This window comes from Mustela lutreola, chromosome 10 (assembly GCF_030435805.1).
Source record: "Mustela lutreola isolate mMusLut2 chromosome 10, mMusLut2.pri, whole genome shotgun sequence".
Taxonomy (NCBI): domain Eukaryota; kingdom Metazoa; phylum Chordata; class Mammalia; order Carnivora; family Mustelidae; genus Mustela; species Mustela lutreola.
Window position 1 is genome coordinate 44,843,576 of NC_081299.1, and position 18,964 is coordinate 44,862,539.

An 18,964-nucleotide genomic window follows, 5' to 3' on the forward strand; every position below is an offset into this window, starting at 1 on the left:
CACTTCCAGCTTGCTATGCTGGACCAGGTGGTCTGCTGTCATTCCAAAAATACAGAGATGTGAAACTGGCATCTGGGAGTCTGCTGAGTTGCACTAAATGATACAAGGGGTGTGGTGTTGGGGGGACCAAGATCATCAGCTGTACTTCCAGCCAAGAAGTTTAGGGGGCTGGCTAGTCCCCCATAGTAGAAGGGGGGGGGGGGGCTTCTCTTGTGTCACAGTCATCTGCCCCAGTGGTGAAGCCCACAGGACCCAGAAGAAGCACTGATTCCGCTTTGAGACAGATTTGGGTCTCTAAATGAACCAACTCTCTTCAGACTCAAGCAACTTCAACAATAATTGTAAGCATGTATTAGAGAAGTTAATGCATTTGGACTATGAAGATTTTTCTTGAAAGCTTAGGAATTCCACGCCCAGGGCTTGGGCTGACCTGGCTAACCATAGCACAGTCAAGTGTGGCATAGAGAACACTCTGTCAAATCAGATGGGCACGAGTTGGAATTCGAACACAATTATAGAAGGGATTCAGATTCTCTGAGCCTCAATTTCCTCCTTGTCAAGTGGTAGTTTGGCCAGTTATATTTAAGGATTAGGGAAGCAAAATAGTTCAAACCCAGTCACTACCTGAGGAAAGGAATTCACATGTTTTGGGGATTGCCCTTTGACATTCAGCTCCACCATCTTGCTCCCCCTCCATTTCCACACTCTGACAGCAGCGGCCATTCTGCTGAGACATTTGCTAAGTACCTCCAAGATGAGCAGTCCCCAGCTTAGGGGAGAGACCCTTCCTCTGTGTCCTCAATCTTTATGGGCACTTTTCTTGGGTCCTTTTCCCTGTGCTTCAGGAAGGGAAAACACTTGAGAGCTGAAAGGAGAAACTAGCACTTCCCTAAAGTGTGCACTTTTTCCCTCGTCTTCCTCCACTACGAGGTTGGGAAGGAGGTGATAGTGTTCTTAGCAAGCCCTCTTGAAAGGACACTGTCTCCCGAATTTGATACTTTTCCCTGTTCAAAATGTGAACATGGAATACTTAAAGCACTTCATTCTCATCTTAACTCTTAGTAGTAATTCTGTGAAAATCATGAGAAGACTCATTCTGCACCTAACACTCACTCTATCAAAGATGTGTAATCCACACCTATTACCTCATTTGATTCTCAAAATAACTCTGTAAATTTGTAGGGATAATGTGAACCTAATTAATAAAAGAGGAAACAAAGGTTTAAGGAAGATAAGTGACTTACATTAAAAAATTAATGCTAGAGGGGGCACCTGGGTGGCTTAGTCAGTTAAGCGCCTTCCTTCAGCTTGGGTCATGATTCCAGGGTCCTGGAATTGAGCCCTGTGCAGGGCTCCCTGCTCATCAGGGAGCCTGCATCTCCCTCTCCCACTTCCCCTGCTGTGTTCCCTCTCTAGCTGTCTCTTTCTTTGTATACATCAAATAAACAAATAAAATATTTTTAAAAATTAGTGCTAGAAGTCAATCTGATCCAGGATTGATCATGGATACCCAGTATCTTAATTCTCACTGTCCAGTAATTTCTCTGTTAGATCAGACAGTGAGTTCCTGGAGGGCCAAGACCTTATCTTGTTTATTTCTGCATCCTTCTACACCTGACAAAGATAATGTGTGTTCTACAGATATTAACCAAATGGAAGAGCAAATAGAGAAACTTATTTCTAGGCTTTTCATTGGGTCCTAGAATCTCAGACCCAAAAGAGCCATTAAAAGTTATCTAATCAACTCTCTATCTGGTGGTCGAACCCTATCTACGAGTCTGCTTTTCTCCTCAGTATAGCTCTTCAGTCTTTACACCTATGATCATAAGCTCTGAACATTCTCTTCTCTCAGCCAAACACCCTCAGTTAATATAACAATTCCAAAGAGATATAGCCTTGACTCTTTCATGGGCCAGAACTCAGTCATCAACAACAGCAGCATGACTTCTCAGGCACTGTGTTAATTCCTTTACTTCCACTCTCTTATTTAATCCTTACAAGAAACCAATGGAGAAGATGTTATGATTCTTATCCCTACTTTAAGATGGGGAAACTGAGGCTTAGACTACTAGTTAAATTACTTTTCCAGAGTCAAACAGCCAGAAAATAATAGTGTCAAATTTGGATCCCAGGACTGTCTGATTGCAGAGTCTGAGGTTTCACACATGACAGCTCTCAAACACGATCCCTGCTTTGTGGTTTGACCAGGATAGTATACATTGGAGACATTGATCCCCTCGTTCTAGAATACTGCACTTAAGGCTGCCTGCAACATCTAGGAAAACATTCTCATTTATAATGAAAAACAGATTCTTGCTTCTCTGCACTATCCTGAAAATACAGCTTTGCGGCATTCTCCTTTTTCATGTGAGTTTCTCTTTCAGGCACACCCATTCCATGAAGCTATTGGTTTTAAGAAACCAGTACACACATCTCTCACCAGTAAGATCTGATAAGGAGAGTGAAGTGAAAGCACTTTAAGGCAGTTGGCATGTCACTGACATCAGTAAAGGAAGGCTATTTACTGAGAAGATGATTCATGTTTTTTGAATGAAATGGAAATAGATTTTTTTGTACCTTTGCCATCTCTCTCTGCCCTAATCCTGTGCCCACAAGATATTTTTCTAGCATATCGTCTGAGATCTATAGACATTCTGATTGTAGTATCACTGATTTATTCAATTAGCAGAAGCTTCAGAAGTCATCCAGACTGATTCCCTCACTACATAGAGGGAGACAGAGACACAGAGAAGGGCAGTCACTCACCCAATGTCACACAGCAATTTACTAATAAGCAAAGCTCTAGTCTTCAGTTTCCTGGGCTTGAATTCTTGTCACTCACTACTATTCTCTCAACCAATGATTTGAGAGATAAGACTGGCTAGGTGGAGGATAGGTGAGAAACACCGCTTACTGACTACCTACTGTATATGACAGTCATTATGCATTTAATCTTCATAGAGCATTTTAACTACGTTGAAAGCTGATATTATCTTCATTTGATGGATAAGGGACTTAAGGACAGGAATTTTAAGTCATTTGTCTATATGCACAGAGCAGGAAAGGGACAAAATCTACTTTTTAAAAATTAACATATATTATTTGTTTCAGGGGTACAGGTCTGTGAATCATCAGTTCCAAACAATTCACAGCACTCACCATAGCACATACCTTCCCCAATGTCCATAACCCAGCTACTCTATCCTCCCCAACCCTTCAGGAACCCTCAGTTTTTTAGATTTTATTTACTTATTTGAAGAGTGAGAGAGAGCATGAGTGGGGAGATGGTCGGAGGGAGCAGACTCCCCACAGAGCAGGAGTCCAATGTGGGACTCCATCCTGGCACTCCAGGATCATGACCTGAGCCGAAGGCAGTTGCTTAACCAGCTGAGCCACTCAGGCACCCTGTTTCCTGAGATTAAGAGTCTGTTATGGTTTATCTCCCCGGTCCCATCTTGTTTCATTTTTTTCCCTCCCTTCCCCCTACGACTCCCCGCCCTGCCTCTCAAATTCCTCATATCAAAGAGATCATATGATAATTGTCCTTCTCTGATTGACTTATCAGAACCTACTTTTAAAACTGGATCTCTCTAGTTCCAAAGCTCTGTCTGCTCCATTAATGACATTTCTGTAGCTGAACCCTGGTCTTTCTCCTCTTCTCTCCTATCCCTCCTCTCCTTTCCCCTTCAATCTCTGTCTCAGTCTGTGTGTGTATGTGTGTGTGTGTGTGTGTGTGTGTGTGTGTGTGTGTCTCCCTCTTTCCCTACCCCCCCTTCTCTCTCCCAGTAAATGGAACCACCGTCTATACAGTGGCTCAAACAAGAAGCTCTCTCTCTTTCAAACCCCATGTCTTTGTTTGGCTAACACTCAGACTTCTGGTCTCAGCCTGTAATTTACTTGTGTAGGTTCACCTTCCAGAACCTTCCACATCAGTTGAGCTCCTCCTTTTGTACACTCTCATGGAATCCTTTACTTAATCTTTAGTCTCACTCAACAAGCCTGTGGCACATGTTCCATATCTGTCTTCCCCTGTGACCATGGGATCTGTGAGGAGTGGAATGGGGACTTCCTCACGGACTCTATTATCTCTGGCACTAAACCCCATGCCTGGCACATAGCAAGAATTCAGTTACTATATGATGAATGCATGAATTAATTAAAGGATTAACTCTCCAACGGAGAGGAACAGCAGTGTGTGGAATCTGAGCATTTCTGCTGTGGATAGTCTCTAAATACCTCATAGGCTGCTGAATGTGGAGAACTAGAGCCCAAGGTAACAAGTGTGGTCTGTGTTGTGCTCTTTAATACGTCTTTGCTTTCCCAAATGAGTGATACCTTTGTAAACAACAGATGATATGGAAGGAGTTTTTGGATTCACCAGCACTGGTTAACATGATGAATTCAATCACTGCATGCAACATATTGGCCACATTGTTTTCCTCCTTTCCCTTGCCAAATATTAAATGTGTGCTGGCTTAACTTCCTACTAATAGTCTTCCTTCAATGATAAATAACCACTGAGCCAGCACATGTGTCTGAGTGTTGGCAGCAATATTTATATATAAATACAACGTGCCTAGATGTAGTAACTACGAACAGAAGAGTACTTGAAGGGACTTTGCGAATCATTTAACAAAACCCTCTTACTTCGCAGATGTGAACACTGGGCTTCCAGGTCAAGAGAGCAGATAGAGTACATGCTAAAATAACCCCCTCCACAGTTTAAAATGAGAAATTCTGGATAGAGCATTCTTTAAAAAATATACAAACCAACTACAAAGCAAAGAAGGAAATCTCCCTATGCCAGAAATTTAGAAGGAACCCTAGTGGTTAGTGGAAGCTGAAGCTGAATTGCCCCCAAGGGGATTAACCCAACACAAACCTCAGGAACTAAAATTTCAATGGTTATGTTGTAAAAATATTAGACCAAGACCCAGATCACTGTAAGGATCTGAAGCTAAGACCCCTTCTTGGACATAGAGTTGGGATAGGCTTTCTGTCCATGAAAGAGGATATGAAAATCTCCAAAAAGTAGTAGCAGGCCAGAGCTAGAAGCAAGCCGACTTACTCTGGCTGAGGATAGAACCATAGCATGAAATGGGAATTCTAAAATTGTGCCTTACCAGGAGCAGATCTGACTTATTACTGTAGAAAACCAAAATCCCAGGAATCAGAGAAACCAATTTACTATGTGAACTCTACAGTGTCTGCTCAAGGATCAGCATTAAAGCACCTTGTCAGCTTTGAATAGGAAACCAGATGCTACCTTAGGGAATTTAGGATCTTTCACAGCCTTGGAAGGATGTGGGGAATAAGATCAGGATGGCCACCACTAGCCTTCAGGATCTGGAAGTACAGGATAGTGGGCTGACTGCCCCTAGTGGGATAGACTTTGGAGCAGGAATCAGAACACTATTGCCTGTGGGCCAAACCTGGATCATAGCCCATTACTGTACTGGCAGCTAACTAAGAAAAAATAAATAAATAAATATATATATATATATATATATATATATATATATATATACACACACAAACACATGTATATATCTGTAGGTATACAGATAAAAGAGAGGTTAAAAGGAGGAAGAACTAGGTAAAAGAGATCTTATATGGCCTGAAAAGTCTAAAATATTTATACCTGGTCCTTTGCAGCAGAAATGTGCTCAATTCCTGCTCAGGAGACTAGACAGAATGCACTGGCTGCACTCTCGCATCTTAGAGCAGCAGCTGTGGCTGGAGAGCAGCTTTGTCTCTTCCAAATCTTGTGTAAATGTTCATCATCGTCAAATCCTTCCCAAAGGATTCTGGTAAATGCAAGGATTCTCACACTTTACTCTGAGATACAGTAACGAGTTTAGAAAGGTCATGGGGCACCTGGGTGGTTCTTTCAGATGAGAGGTTGACTCCTGGTTTCAGTTCAGGCCATGATCTCAGGGTCATGGAATGGAGCCCCTCATTGGGCTCTGCACCCAGCAGGGAGTCTGCTTGGGTTCTCTCTCTCCCTCTGCCCTTCCCCCTCTCTCACTCTTTCTTTCTCAAATACTATAAATAAATTAAAAAGAGTTTAGAAAGGTCAGGGAGTCAGGGATGATGTTCAGGTGACAATCCAGATGGGCAGCTCACACCCTAATGCAAGGTGAGAGAAAAACCTACATAAGATCATTCACCAGAAGATGAAATCCCACACTTGGGATTTTAGCCAAAAGGCTGAGAAGCGGTGAAGTTGAACTCCCAAAGCACAATTCCAAAATGTAGGTATTAATCAGTGCATAGAAGAAGGATCACAAATCCTCCAAAATGGGAAAATTAAAATATGAGGACTAGAAGTACTATTTGTGATCTAAAAAGGAATGTAATAAACATGTTACAAGTGTTCTAAGAATTAAAGGAAAGAATGACAATGGTAAGAAAAAGGAAGATATAAACGAAAACAAAATCACCACCAAGAAACCACTCCCCATCCACATTCTTATCTCTGGGGCTTTGCTAAGGAAAAAAAAAATCTATTATATAGGAGGAGATGTAAAAAGCATAAGAAAAATTAAAATTGGCAAACTTGGAAATCTAAATAAGTATTGAGTATAATATGAATAATAACAGCAATATTTACATGAGTGTTTAAGCCGGAAGTATAAAATTCAATCTTTTAAAATTCAATAACCATCTCAGGGTGGTTGAAGTAGGATGCTTGCAGAGAGATGTTAAAACATGCTCAGGTTCGCATCTCTTTTGAGAGCAGAATATAGACACTGATTAACATTATACTTTATTAGAATATTAGAAATTTAGGCACCTATGTTCAAATCCTAAAGATAACTATTAAGTGAATAGTTCTGCAAAATTTCTAAATACAGTAGCAAGATCATGAGCATTAAGGCATATTGATTATTCCCAGGGAAAGCAAGAAAGGATGAACACAGAGAACAGAGGGGCTCAGGGAGGCCTCCTGCAGGCCTCCTGATGGGGCCAGGTCAGGCCTGAGCCCAGAGGGTGTGACACTCAGCTCACTGCCACCTCATTTTTACCAACATGTCTCTCTCCATACTCTGTTCCTGATATTTGCAGAGGAATTGTGTCAATCTGAACGCCAGATCTTTGTGATCTCGTAAAACTTAAGGTGTGATTTGGAGGTATACTGAGAGGGGGGAAAAGTGCTTTTTATTTAAATCTATGTGCTTTTTATTTATTGTATTTAAATATATTTAAAATTCCAGCTATGCCATTCACAATCTCCTTGGATAAAGTACTGAACTTCTCCACTTCAAATTCATCATTTATTGAATTAAAGGAGTAATACCTATCTCACAGAATTAATGTAAATATCAAATAGTCTAATAGAGATTAAATAAACATAAAGCACCTGGCTTAATTCTGGATGCTTAGTACAAGTTCAATCAATGTAACTGGAGTTAATGGGAAAGGAATTCTAAAATAGGAAGAAGGATGTCAACACTGGAAAGGTAGTGTTGAACATCAGCTCTAAGGAATGTGGTAAAACCATTAACCAAAAGGAAAAAAAAATTAATTGATGGTGAGGTGAGAAATGAAGAAGGTCAGGAATGGGTGGGGAAGCATGGCACAAAATGAATAAAGACAAGCCCTCAGGACTGAGTCAGATGGCGATGTAAGATTGCCAAAGCCTCACTTGCACATAGTGCCAGCTATGAGATGCGGAGACAGGTCTGCTAACTTAGCAGAAATTGGCCCATAGGCCAATACCTATTTTTGTAGGTGTAATTTTAATAAAACCCCAACACACCCATTTGTTTGTGTACTGTCTATGGCTACTTTTGCAATGGTGAAGTCGAGTTGTTGTAACAGAGACCATGTTTCCAACAAAGTCTATACCTTTTACTATCTGGCCCATTTAGAAAAAGTTGGCCAAGCCCTGGCTTAAAGGAATATTCATGCTCAGACAATCTCCACCACTCTGTAAATGGCGAGGGCCATCCTATGTCTTTAAAACTGTCCAGCTCGTCATGTAGCTAAGTCAACTAAGATAAACTCAAATTACTTCCAGCCTTCTTACTACAAATGCCTTCAGCTCCTTTGTTTTGGTCCCATCTAGTGATGACCTACCTTCTTACCTCTAGCTTTACCGCTAATTTCTTATCTGTACCTCCCTATAGAAAGTGAAAGCTGAACCTGACTTCCTAATTTAATCTTTGACATACTCTCAAGACTCAAGTTGTGCTCCCCTGTGTCTCTTCTTGCTCTTTGTGTAAATGTCCTGTATTATCAGGATCTAATACTCCAGGAGGGAAGAAGGCATCAGAATCACTCTTAGAGCAAGGATCCCATCTTATGTCTGTTTCTCAGAATTCTGACACCCGAGAGAACCTAGGAAATGTCTATTGAATGAATAAACACTATAAAGAGGGGCTGAAATCCAGACATCTAGAGCAAACAAGCTGGCCAAAAGAAAGGAGGAGAGATGAAAGGAAATGCACTGATCTTGGTTTCTCAGGAGCCAGGTGGTGTCGGACAATTGGGGAAAGGTGAGAAGGTGAGACAGAAACAGCAAGAAGGATGACACCACAGAGAAGTATGTGTGCACTGGAAGACGTTTGGATCTGACTGGGAAGGCAGCTGGACGACTTGCACTTAAAGCGGGAGCAAGCCTTTTTACCCAGTCAAGCTGCTTTGTCATCCCATCACGTAAAGGCTGAGGGATGGAAGGTGGCAGGGATGGAGAAAAGAGGAAGGAGGCATTTGGGAGGTTTGTGCTATCCACTGCCCACCCTGCTGGGGCTTGCAGTGTGGAGAGCCGACCCTGCAAAATTCTAGTTCCCAGGTCCCCGTGCCAACTGGCTTCAGTTCTCCTTAGCCGTGGGAGGCACTGGAGGCTGGTGGACAGGTAGGAGGAGGGGGTATGCCAGTCCATTTCTGCCTCTTCTCTTGCTGTTCCAGGGGTCTCCCCATCTGTGTTGGCCTCTCCTTTCCTGTCACAGCCCTTCTCTTCCATACCCAGGTCCTGTTCAGTGCTCTTCTTGGCTAGATTCTGTGACCACTGTCATTCCCCGTGGTGTCTACAGTCCTAAGAATGCAAGAAGCTTTTTCTTATGTTCCTGATCTCTAAGGGGCCTTACTGTCCCCATTTGACATTTTGGCTCTTTTAACAAGTTTGTCACCAGTTCAGTGTGTTAAATCCTCCCATTAGACTTCCTGGCTGGGTCCTGTTTTTTTTTTGTTTGTTTTTTTTGTTTTTTTTTTTCTGCCTGGACTCTGATTTAGACAGGGATAAAAGAAGACAAAAACAAAACAATTCGCTTTTACTTACCTCGGTCTCCCTAGTCTTTAGCACTGGCCTAACACAGGACACACACTCGGTAAGTACTCATTTAATTAAACTCAGTGAAAAACTCCTTTGAAAACCCAAAGTGAAAACCCCCTCCTTCTGCTTTCCAAGCCCAGTAAGAATGCCTCCAAGAAACATGAGTGGAAGTGAGAGGAAAGATAAGGAAGTGTTCTGAGGTCCTTGTAAGGGAGAGTTGCAGTGAGACAAGTTCATGTGTCAGGGGCTGCCACGCACACTGGAGCCCCCGGAAGCAACCTTCCCCTCAGACTTGGTCTAGACAAGGCGGCTGGAATAGAGAAGCCACTCCAATTTGCTCAGAAAGATCAAATTTAGATAAACTGCTGGAACTCTCAAAGCCTTGTGGTTCCAGGCGGAGGACAGGCTCGGGAGCACAGTTAATAAATAGCTTTACAGGACTCCGCAGGAGGGCAGGACGATGTAAGCACAGCGGCCCCCGGCTCAAGGTTTCCAGCACCCTATCCAGTTCCCAAACCCAAGCAATCTCTGGAATCTTTTGTTTTTAATCAGCCCTTTCTGGACTCCATGTCTTGATCAAACTTTCCTTGAGAGGCAGCGGGACACACTGGAATGAGCACAGGACTTGGAATCTGAAAAGAAGAGCCTGCTTTTCACTTTGCTGCCTATTGACCCCATTAAACTTTAAATTCTGCAAGCAGCGTTTTTTTTTTTTTTTTCACCTGTGAGAGTGAGAAAGAATAATCCCTATATCCTAAGCAGATTGTGGCATCACATTGAAATTATCTGATATCTTAATAATAAAAATAATTGAGTGATTAAAGAAACATGCTATGAAGTCAGTTTTTGGTTGGAGTCTCTGTTCTTACTAATCTGGCCTATATTAATCTCCCTAAACCAGTTTCTTTGCCTATGAAATGAAGATGGTAATAATGTCTACTTGATAGTGTTGTTGTCAAGAATTAGATAAATAACTACAAATTGCTCAGGAAGGTACCTGGTACACTGCTGTAAGCATTCAATGCTATCACCATCAGTGTGCCCTGCTGTGCACACTAGAGGCACAGGCTATGTATGGTGCATAATCTTCACCACCCTCTGCCATCAAGCCCATTCTCAAGATGTTTCTACTGAGGCATAACTTGCCTAGGTTAACATAGTTTGTCTTTGACCAAGATTAACATAGTTAATTACACAGTCAAATCTGACTCTGACTATAAACACTAACCCCCAAATAACATGCATAATACCTCTCAAGTATTAATTAGAATATTGTTGCTATGATTACTGAAACTTATATAAGTTTCCTGACACAGACTGGTTATTTTCCTCTATTCATTTCCCACCTTTCATGTGTAAAGGAATATCTACTGCCACCAGTGATATACTCCATTGTGGGTGAAGTTTAAGTGTCATTTTCTCAAGTGAATTAGGGTTATTTTTAATGCTGACATACAAACTGAGGTCTTTTTTTTTATCTTTTTCCCTAGTGATAGGAGATACTATTTATTTTTAAAATTGTTAGTCCAGCATCTGAATCAAACATGGTGGTATTTTACCATACACAAAAATAAATTCAAAATGGATTAAAGACCTAAATGTGAGACCCGAAACCATAAAAATGCCAAAATAGAGCATAGGCAGTAATGTCTCTGATACTGGTGAATATTTTTCTAGATATGTCTTCTGAGGCAAGGGAAATAACAGCAAAAATAAACTTTTGGGACTACATCAAATAAAAATCTGCACAGTGAAGGAAAGAATAAAATTAAAAGGAAACCTACAGAATGGTAGAGAAGATATTTGTAAATGACATATCTGATAAAGCATTAGTACTCAAAATATATAAAGAACTGATACAACTCAACACCCCCAAAACAAATAATCCAACTAAAAATGGGCAGAAGACATGAACAGACATGTCTCCAAAGAAGACATCCAGAAGGGGTGCCTGGGTGGCTCAGTGGGATAAAGCCTCTGCCTTCAACTCAGGTCATGATCCCAGGGTTCTGGGATCGAGCCCTGCACTGGGCTCTCTGCTTAGCGGGAAGCCTACTTCCTCCTCTCTCTCTCTGCCTGCCTCTCTGCTTATTTGTAATCTCTGTCTGTCAAATAAATGAAATCTTTAAAAAAAAAAAAAAAAAAAGAAGAAGAAGAAGAAGACATCCAGAAGGCCAACAGACACACGAAAAGATGCTCAACATCACTCACCATTAGGGAAATATAAAACAAAACTACAATGAGATACACCTTACAACTGCCAGAATGGCTGAAATCCACAACACAAGACATAACAGGTGTTGGCAAATTTGTAGAGAAAAAGGAACTCTTGTGCACTGTTGGTGGGAATGCAAACTGGTGCAGCCACTCTGGAAAACCAGAGGTTCCTCAAAAGTTAAAAATAGAACTACCATATGACACAGTATTTAATTGTTCTATGGGGTATTTACCCCAAAATTAAAAAAAAAAAAAACCCTAAATCAAAGGGTTACAAGCATCCCCATGTTATAGAAGCATTAGTTACAATAGCCAAGTTATGGAAGAAACCCAAGCGTCATTTAGAGTTGAATGGATAAAGAAGATTTGATATATACATACAATAGAGTATTATTCGGCCCCTAAAAAGAATGAAATCTTGCCATGACGTGGATGGGGTTAGAGAGTATAATGTTAAGTGAAATAAGACTGAAAAAAAAATAGCATATGATTTCACTCATGTGTGGAACTTAAGAAAAAAAAAATGAGCAAAGGGAAAAAGAAGAGAGACACACCAAGAAAGAAACTCTTAACAATAGAGAATAAACTGATGGTTGCCAGAGGGGAGGTGGATGGGGGGATGGGGGAAATCGGTGATGGGGATTAAGGATGCACTTGTGATGAGCACCAGGTGTTGAATGAACTTGTTGGATCACTATATTGTACACCTGCAACTAATATAACACCGTATGTTAGCTATACTGGAATTAAAATTGAAAAAAAAAACACTTAAAAAATAAAGATAGTGTTATTTTGGAGAGATTTTTAGTAAAAGTAATGCAATGTCATGTGGGGTCGGTTTCGGTTTTGGTTTATAGCAAGCCAAGAAAATGAGCAATGAACTTGGAGTCTGGTACTCAGGAGGTTAGGTCCAGCTCTGTGACCTGAGCATAGATCCAGATCTCACTGGGCCTCAGTTTCCTCAACTATAAACTGAGAGTATGGAGTGATGTGAATTCTGACATTCCTTCCAATCCTAAAATGTGAATGTAATTTTGCCCACAATGTCAATATCCTTTATGATAATGATGGCAGTAGTAGACATTTACTTAACCAGACACCTCCAAGCCTTCATCTGATAGCACTAATGTGTGTGCATATCTTCTTGTACTTGGCTTGCAGAAAAGTGTTGGTCTAAAATTACAGCTCCCTCAAATCACATTATTTCTATGTATTAAACTGAATCCTAACACTTGAAGTTTGAAGTTTTTATGATTTTGGCCAGAGTAGACATCCTGTTTTCCAGGGACAAAGGGCTTTAAAATTTACTTCTCTGCAAATCTACTCTCTCTCAAAATCACATTTTGATGAGTTAAGTGCAAATGAATCAAAAACATACGGATTTCATTTTCCTTGAAATTCTCATGGGCTGAAAGTGGGAAAAGAGAAGAGAAGACAAGCGAGGAGAAAGAGAGGGAGCAGCTACACAACAGAGGAGAAGGGTTCCATTGAACAACAACAAAAAAAAAAATCTGGCAACGTTTCTGGAAAATACTGCAAGATAAGGGTTGTACTAGATTCACTATCACTCTCCAATAGCAAGGGGACCCTTGAGTCTCTAAGGACTGGACTCCAAACGCAACATGATGAGGAGAAAGGGACAATGGCTTTGGAAGCAGATCCCAATTTGAACCATTTGCCAGTAGTGTAACTCTGTGCAAGTCAGTTAATCTTAGGAGTTCCATTTCTGCAAATGGGAATAACAGGACCTATGACAGATGGTTACTCTGAGGCTTATTAACAACAACATTTATACAGTTCCCAAGAACATACCTGCAACATAATAATATCTAGTATCTGTTCTTATTTCAACATTGTTTGGCACCTAACCTATCTGGCAGTGGAGAATGAGCTTCTGGCAAAACCATCTCAATCGAGTCAGCTGTGACTATCCTTTAACCACCCCGCCTTCCTTCTACCGTTCATTCCTAAGCCCTGTGAAAAGTCAATAGCCTGCAAAAGTAATTGTATGTGTGACTTAGAGTTTCTGTGCCTGCAACACGATATGTACACAAATATGTTTTTCCCTACATGTGGTGGTAGGGAAAATAAGACTAGAGGAAAGTATCCATGTTCCCCTAAGTTTGTGGTCAGAGCAAGTCCCCATTTGGTTCACTTCTGGGCTGTTCTTGGCCACCTCACCCTTAAATTGCTCCCTGTCTCCATTCAGTTCCCAGAGCCGGGGTGTCTTTCTAGCTGTTTCCAGGGTTACCTTCTATTATTGCTTCTTTCCAAGCCCTCTGATTCTTTGGAAGGAAGGAATTAATTAAGGCTGAGTCTTCCTCTCTCCCCTCAGGCCTTGGGCCAGCTTGGTCCTTTTTGTGTTAGTACTTACTCCGATCCCCTTTTCTGCTCCTTCCCCTCGCCACCACTCCACCCCCTCAGAGTGGGAGGAAGGAAAGAGTAACGTCAAGGTGCTGCTGCTGCTGTTGATTCTGATAAGTTACATCAGTTGAGCTTTTAAACCTACTTTTTCTTTTAATTATTAACACAAAAAGTATTATTTGCCCCAGGCGTAGAGGTCTGTGATTCATCAGTCTTACACAATTTACAGCACTCACCATCGCACATACTCTCCCCAATGTCCATCACCCAGCCACCGCATCCCTCCCACCCCCACCCCCAGCAACCCTTGATTTATTTCCTGAAATTAATAGTCTCATGGTTTGGGGTGTCTGAGTGGCTCAGTGGGTTAAAACCTCTGCCTTCGGCTCAGGTCATGATCTCAGGGTCCTGGGAATGAGCCCCGCATCGGGTTCTCTGCTCAGCAGGGAGCCTGCTTCCCCTCCTCTCTCTCTTCCTGCCTCTCTGCCTACTTGTGATCTCAGTCTGTCAAATAAATAAATAAAATCTAAAACAAAACAAAACAACAACAGTCTCATGGTTTGTCTCCCTCCCCAGTCCCATCTTATTTCATTTTTCCCTTCCTTATCTTCTACAGACCCCCACCCTGCCTCTCAAAGTCTTTATATCAGAGATAGCGTATGATAATTGTCTTTCTCTGACTGACCTATTTTGCTTAGCATAGTACCCTCCAGTTCCATCTACGTAGTTGCAAATGGCAAGATTTCATTTCTTGATGGCTACATAGTATTCCACTGTATATAAATATATACCACACCTTTATCCATTAATCTGTTGATGGACATCTAGGTTCTTTCAATAGTGTGGCTGTTGTGGACATTGTTGCTATAAACATTGGGGTGCATGTGCCCTTTTGGATCACTACATTTGTATATTTAGGATAAATACCCAGTAGTACAATTGCTGGGTCATAAGGTAGCTCTATTTTCAACTTTTTGAGGATCCTCCATACTGTTTTCCAGAGTGGCTGTACCAGCTTTCATTCCCACCGACAGTGGAAAAGGGTTCTCCTTTCTCTGCATAAACTCACTTTGAAAACATTCTAAACCCTAGACCAAATTGCTTTTTAAAGACCAATTTTGTTCTAGTTCTAGGTCTCACCCACCCCCATGTATTCCATAGCTCTGTTTCCTTGTTTTCAAAATACATTTAATAGGGGTACCTGCCTGGCTCACTTGGGAGAGCATGTAACTTTTGATTCTTGATCTTGGGGTCATGAGTTTGAGCCCCACAATGAGCGTAGGGCTTACTAAACAAACAAAAACCAACTGGATTTAATAAAACTTTAAAAAATGCATTTAATAAATCAGGCTTATCTAAATACTAGGTCTCCTACCTCTGACACCATGCAGTAAGGGTGAGGGGGTCTGATCTCTATGGAAATGCTAAGAATCCAGTGAAACTAACAAGTGAGACAATGGAAGATTAGAAAACATACATAGATTACTATCTCCTCCTTAGTACTCCAAAAGAAAAAAAAAAAAAAAAAGAAAAACACTCATTTTTTCTATTATCAGGAGAGAAGTTAGTATCAGAACTTTATAATAAAAACAATAAAAAGTAATATCAACCACTTACTTCCTGAGCATCAACTGTGCACCAACACTGTAGGAAATGTGTTACACGCACCATCTCCCTCAACCCCAGCAATGCTTGACATGCGTATTTCATACCCACCCTACAAGTGAGGAACTAGAAGCTTGGAGACATGAAGTTACTTGCCCAAGGCCACACTGTTTATTCAGAGCCAAGGTGAATAATAGGTCTTTGAAACTTTGAAGTGTGTGTGTGTGTTCTTTCCACTGAAAGAACAAGTTGGACCCTTCTTAACTATCTAGGAATGGAGTAGACATTCTTGAGGGAGACACCCTGGACCTGAGCGCTGGAAGCCAGGGAGGAGGATCAACGTGGAGGATGGCTGTCAGCAAGTGAGAAATGGAGGTGTGTGGGGGATGGGTTTAACAGGCGATGGGCATGTAGAACTACACCTGTTGTGAAGGCTGCACGAAGATTTATGCCAAATAGCGTGTTTGCTTGGAATGTCAAATGAGCTACTCCCACATAAAGATGACTTTCTGAGCTCAGTGCCAAAGCTAAAAGTAAATTCAAGACACAGGATAGATAGATCATTATTTCAGTGATTCCTGGCCTAGGCCAATCCCACCACCGTAAGTCTTCTGCCCGTCTGTGCAGTATGACAGACAACAGAAAGTTATAATTTTAAAATGTTATTATGGATATCATTAGCAATACAGCATTTTGTGATTAACATGTAGGGGCTTCTGTTATGTGACAAGCTCTAGATTAGGCGTTCACAAATTATCTAATTCATGATAAATAAAATCAATTTCATAACCCTTGCAGGGGCTTAGAAAGTGGAATCATTTTGTTGAGGACTAAGCTAGGTAGCAGAACAAGGATTTGAACAGAAAGTTGTGAGGAATACAGTACAAGAAATTGTAGTATGAGGAATCAGGTCTCTTCAATAACTGAAAATAAATAACAACAAAATGCTCTGGAAACCTTTGCTTTACTTCCTCCCAAGAGGGGGAAAATTCATTCAGTGATGATAAAGAACAAGAAAGTTTATTCCTAGTGAAGAGTCTTCAACAGGGCACTTAAAATTCTTTAATTCTCTGATTTTCTTATTCCAAAGCAATTAGTTCCAGTTCATGGTATATAACAGCCCAAACTCCTTTCATTGCTTTCTACCCCAAAATGAGAGGATGAAGGAAGGTAAAACATATAATCTTATTGGTCTCACCATTACTTAAGTGGATTTGAAAGCACGCTGTCATTATTTGAACATTATCATCACCACCCTCCTTTGTCTCCCTGTATAGCCTGGCCAAATTCTGCTCATCTTCAAAACACCTTAAATGTCAATTTCTCAGGAAGTCACTCCCTCAGGGACAGCACCCATTTCACTCCACCCCTTCATTCTCCACCCATTACCAACATGACCACAGCACCAGGGACTCACCTGCCATAGTATCTGCCATTTGTTTTCATTGCATATTCTTTTCTGCAGACTCTAGTCCCCTTGAGATAGATCTTGTCTTTTAATCTCTGGGCCTGGTACAGGCTCACTAATCAGTGAGTAAAAGAACAAATTAATAAATTCATTCTTTTTTTTAATTTTATTTTTTTTAATTTTTTATAAACATATAATATATTTTTATCCCCAGGGGTACAAGTCTGTGAATCACCAGGTTTACACACTTCACAGCACTCACCATAGCAGATACCCTCCCCAATGTCCATAACCCCACCCCCCTTCTCCCATTCTTAAAACTCAAACTTGGTTTCCCTATTAACCTAGAGCTCTGTCCAAACCAATCCATCTCCATGCATTTAAATTACCCATAATTTAAGCACCATAAATTATGTGAAATTATGTGTGCATAATCATAATCATAAATGAAAATCTGTGTGTGTAACAGGTCAAGAGCTACAACTCAGGGCCCCCCACAAACATTCTTATCAAGCATATACATTGCAAAGATGATCAGCTGGTATGACATCAGAAAGGCTATAGTTCTGAAGAGGCTTACCATAGCAATAGCTACAATCAATTCCAAAGCTTTGTTATTTAGCAGAGCAAATGCCATCAATGCTTTTAGTTGATGGAATTGGCACTTGGTTAATTAGTAAGTCAAATGTTAGAAATGGGCTCTTGGTGGCAAAATGCATAAAAATTGGCTAAAATAGTTTAGAGATTCCCCCACACCCTTGAATTTGTGTTGCATGTGCCAGATGGAAGACTCCAGCAAGGCCTATAGATTATACTCTTATTAAATATGCTACCTTCACCTTTCATCCTGGATGGTTCCTGTTGACTGAAGGGTCACAGAACACCACCTCTTGAAAATTAACGTGCTCACCCTGGAAGCCACATTTTATTCAAAATCGTGTTTACAAAACCTAGGAAGGCTAAAAGCTGGAACTTCATCAATTTTAGAAAATACATGGATGAAGGCTTTGGTGTCAGCTTGCTGAATCTCTCTCTCTCTCTTTCTCTCTCTCTCTCTCTCTCTATATATATATATATATTTTTTTTTTTTTTTAATTATTTGACAGTCAGAGATCACAAGTAGGCAGAGAGGCAGGCAGAGAGAGGGAGGGGGAAGCAGGCTCCCCGCTGAGCAGAGAGCCCGATGTGGGGCTCGATCCTAGGACCCTGAGATCATGACCTGAACTGAAGGCAGAGGCTTAACCCACCGAGCCACGCAGGTGCCTATATATATATATATATATATATATATATATATATATATATTTTTTTTTTTTTTTTTTTTTTAAGAAACTTTTGCACATATGGAAGAATTTGGTCTGAGATTAGCTTTGAGAATGACCTGGTAACAAGGTTCTGAGGAAGCAGCTAAAATTCTCCCACCTAAACTCTTTGAACCTACTGTTTTCTACCAAAGAAAATCTAAGATATGTGCTTAACCCAACTGGCTTGGGTTAGTCTCTAACACATGACCTCAGTGTCTTCCTATAGCTGACTGAGACAAGGTGCACATATGAAGTAAGGTTTCTGTAAGGAGAAATAAATGTTTACCCAAAATGCATGGAAACAAATTAGTGCCTCCACTGAAAATTTCCAGATTGTTTTAAACACAAGCCAGTTCTGTCAGTTGAGGCTTTTTACACTTGCTAATGCAAAGCTCCTTTTGCCTTTATGAGCAACAGATTCAAGAGAACAAAATGACCTCCCTTAAAAACCTGGTCCCACATGACATAAGTAGCCTTTAATTCCCTGTTGTTTTATAAAAGCGCTTTCCAAAGTGTCACAGGCTAACCCCTCCCCCCGCAAAAAGAAGATTTCTGTGGTTATATGGTCAAAACTTCCATTGCAGATAACAGGAGCCATACTAGCTGATTTTGAGCAGAATGAGTTTAACAAAAACAGCGTTTGAGAACTGAATATCAGTGCTAACATGTAGCCAGCAAAGGTGTCTCGTTGCTCCATGAACATGACCCATAGGACTCCAGTAAGAGTTTCTCAAACTATAATGTGTACTCAGATCTCTTGGGATCTGGTCAGTACACATTCTGATTCTA

General features: G+C 40.9%; 1 long non-coding RNA gene across 3 annotated transcripts in view; it reads right to left on the reverse strand.

The window, feature by feature from the left end:
* The window catches only part of LOC131809425 (uncharacterized), an 86,600-nt gene that overhangs the window by 53,478 nt on the left and 14,158 nt on the right, over positions 1-18,964 (reverse strand). For all 3 annotated transcript variants that reach the window (XR_009345167.1, XR_009345165.1, XR_009345166.1), the window contains exon 2: positions 16,881-16,986. This is a non-coding gene — a long non-coding RNA (uncharacterized LOC131809425). The remainder of the gene's footprint in view (positions 1-16,880; positions 16,987-18,964) is intronic.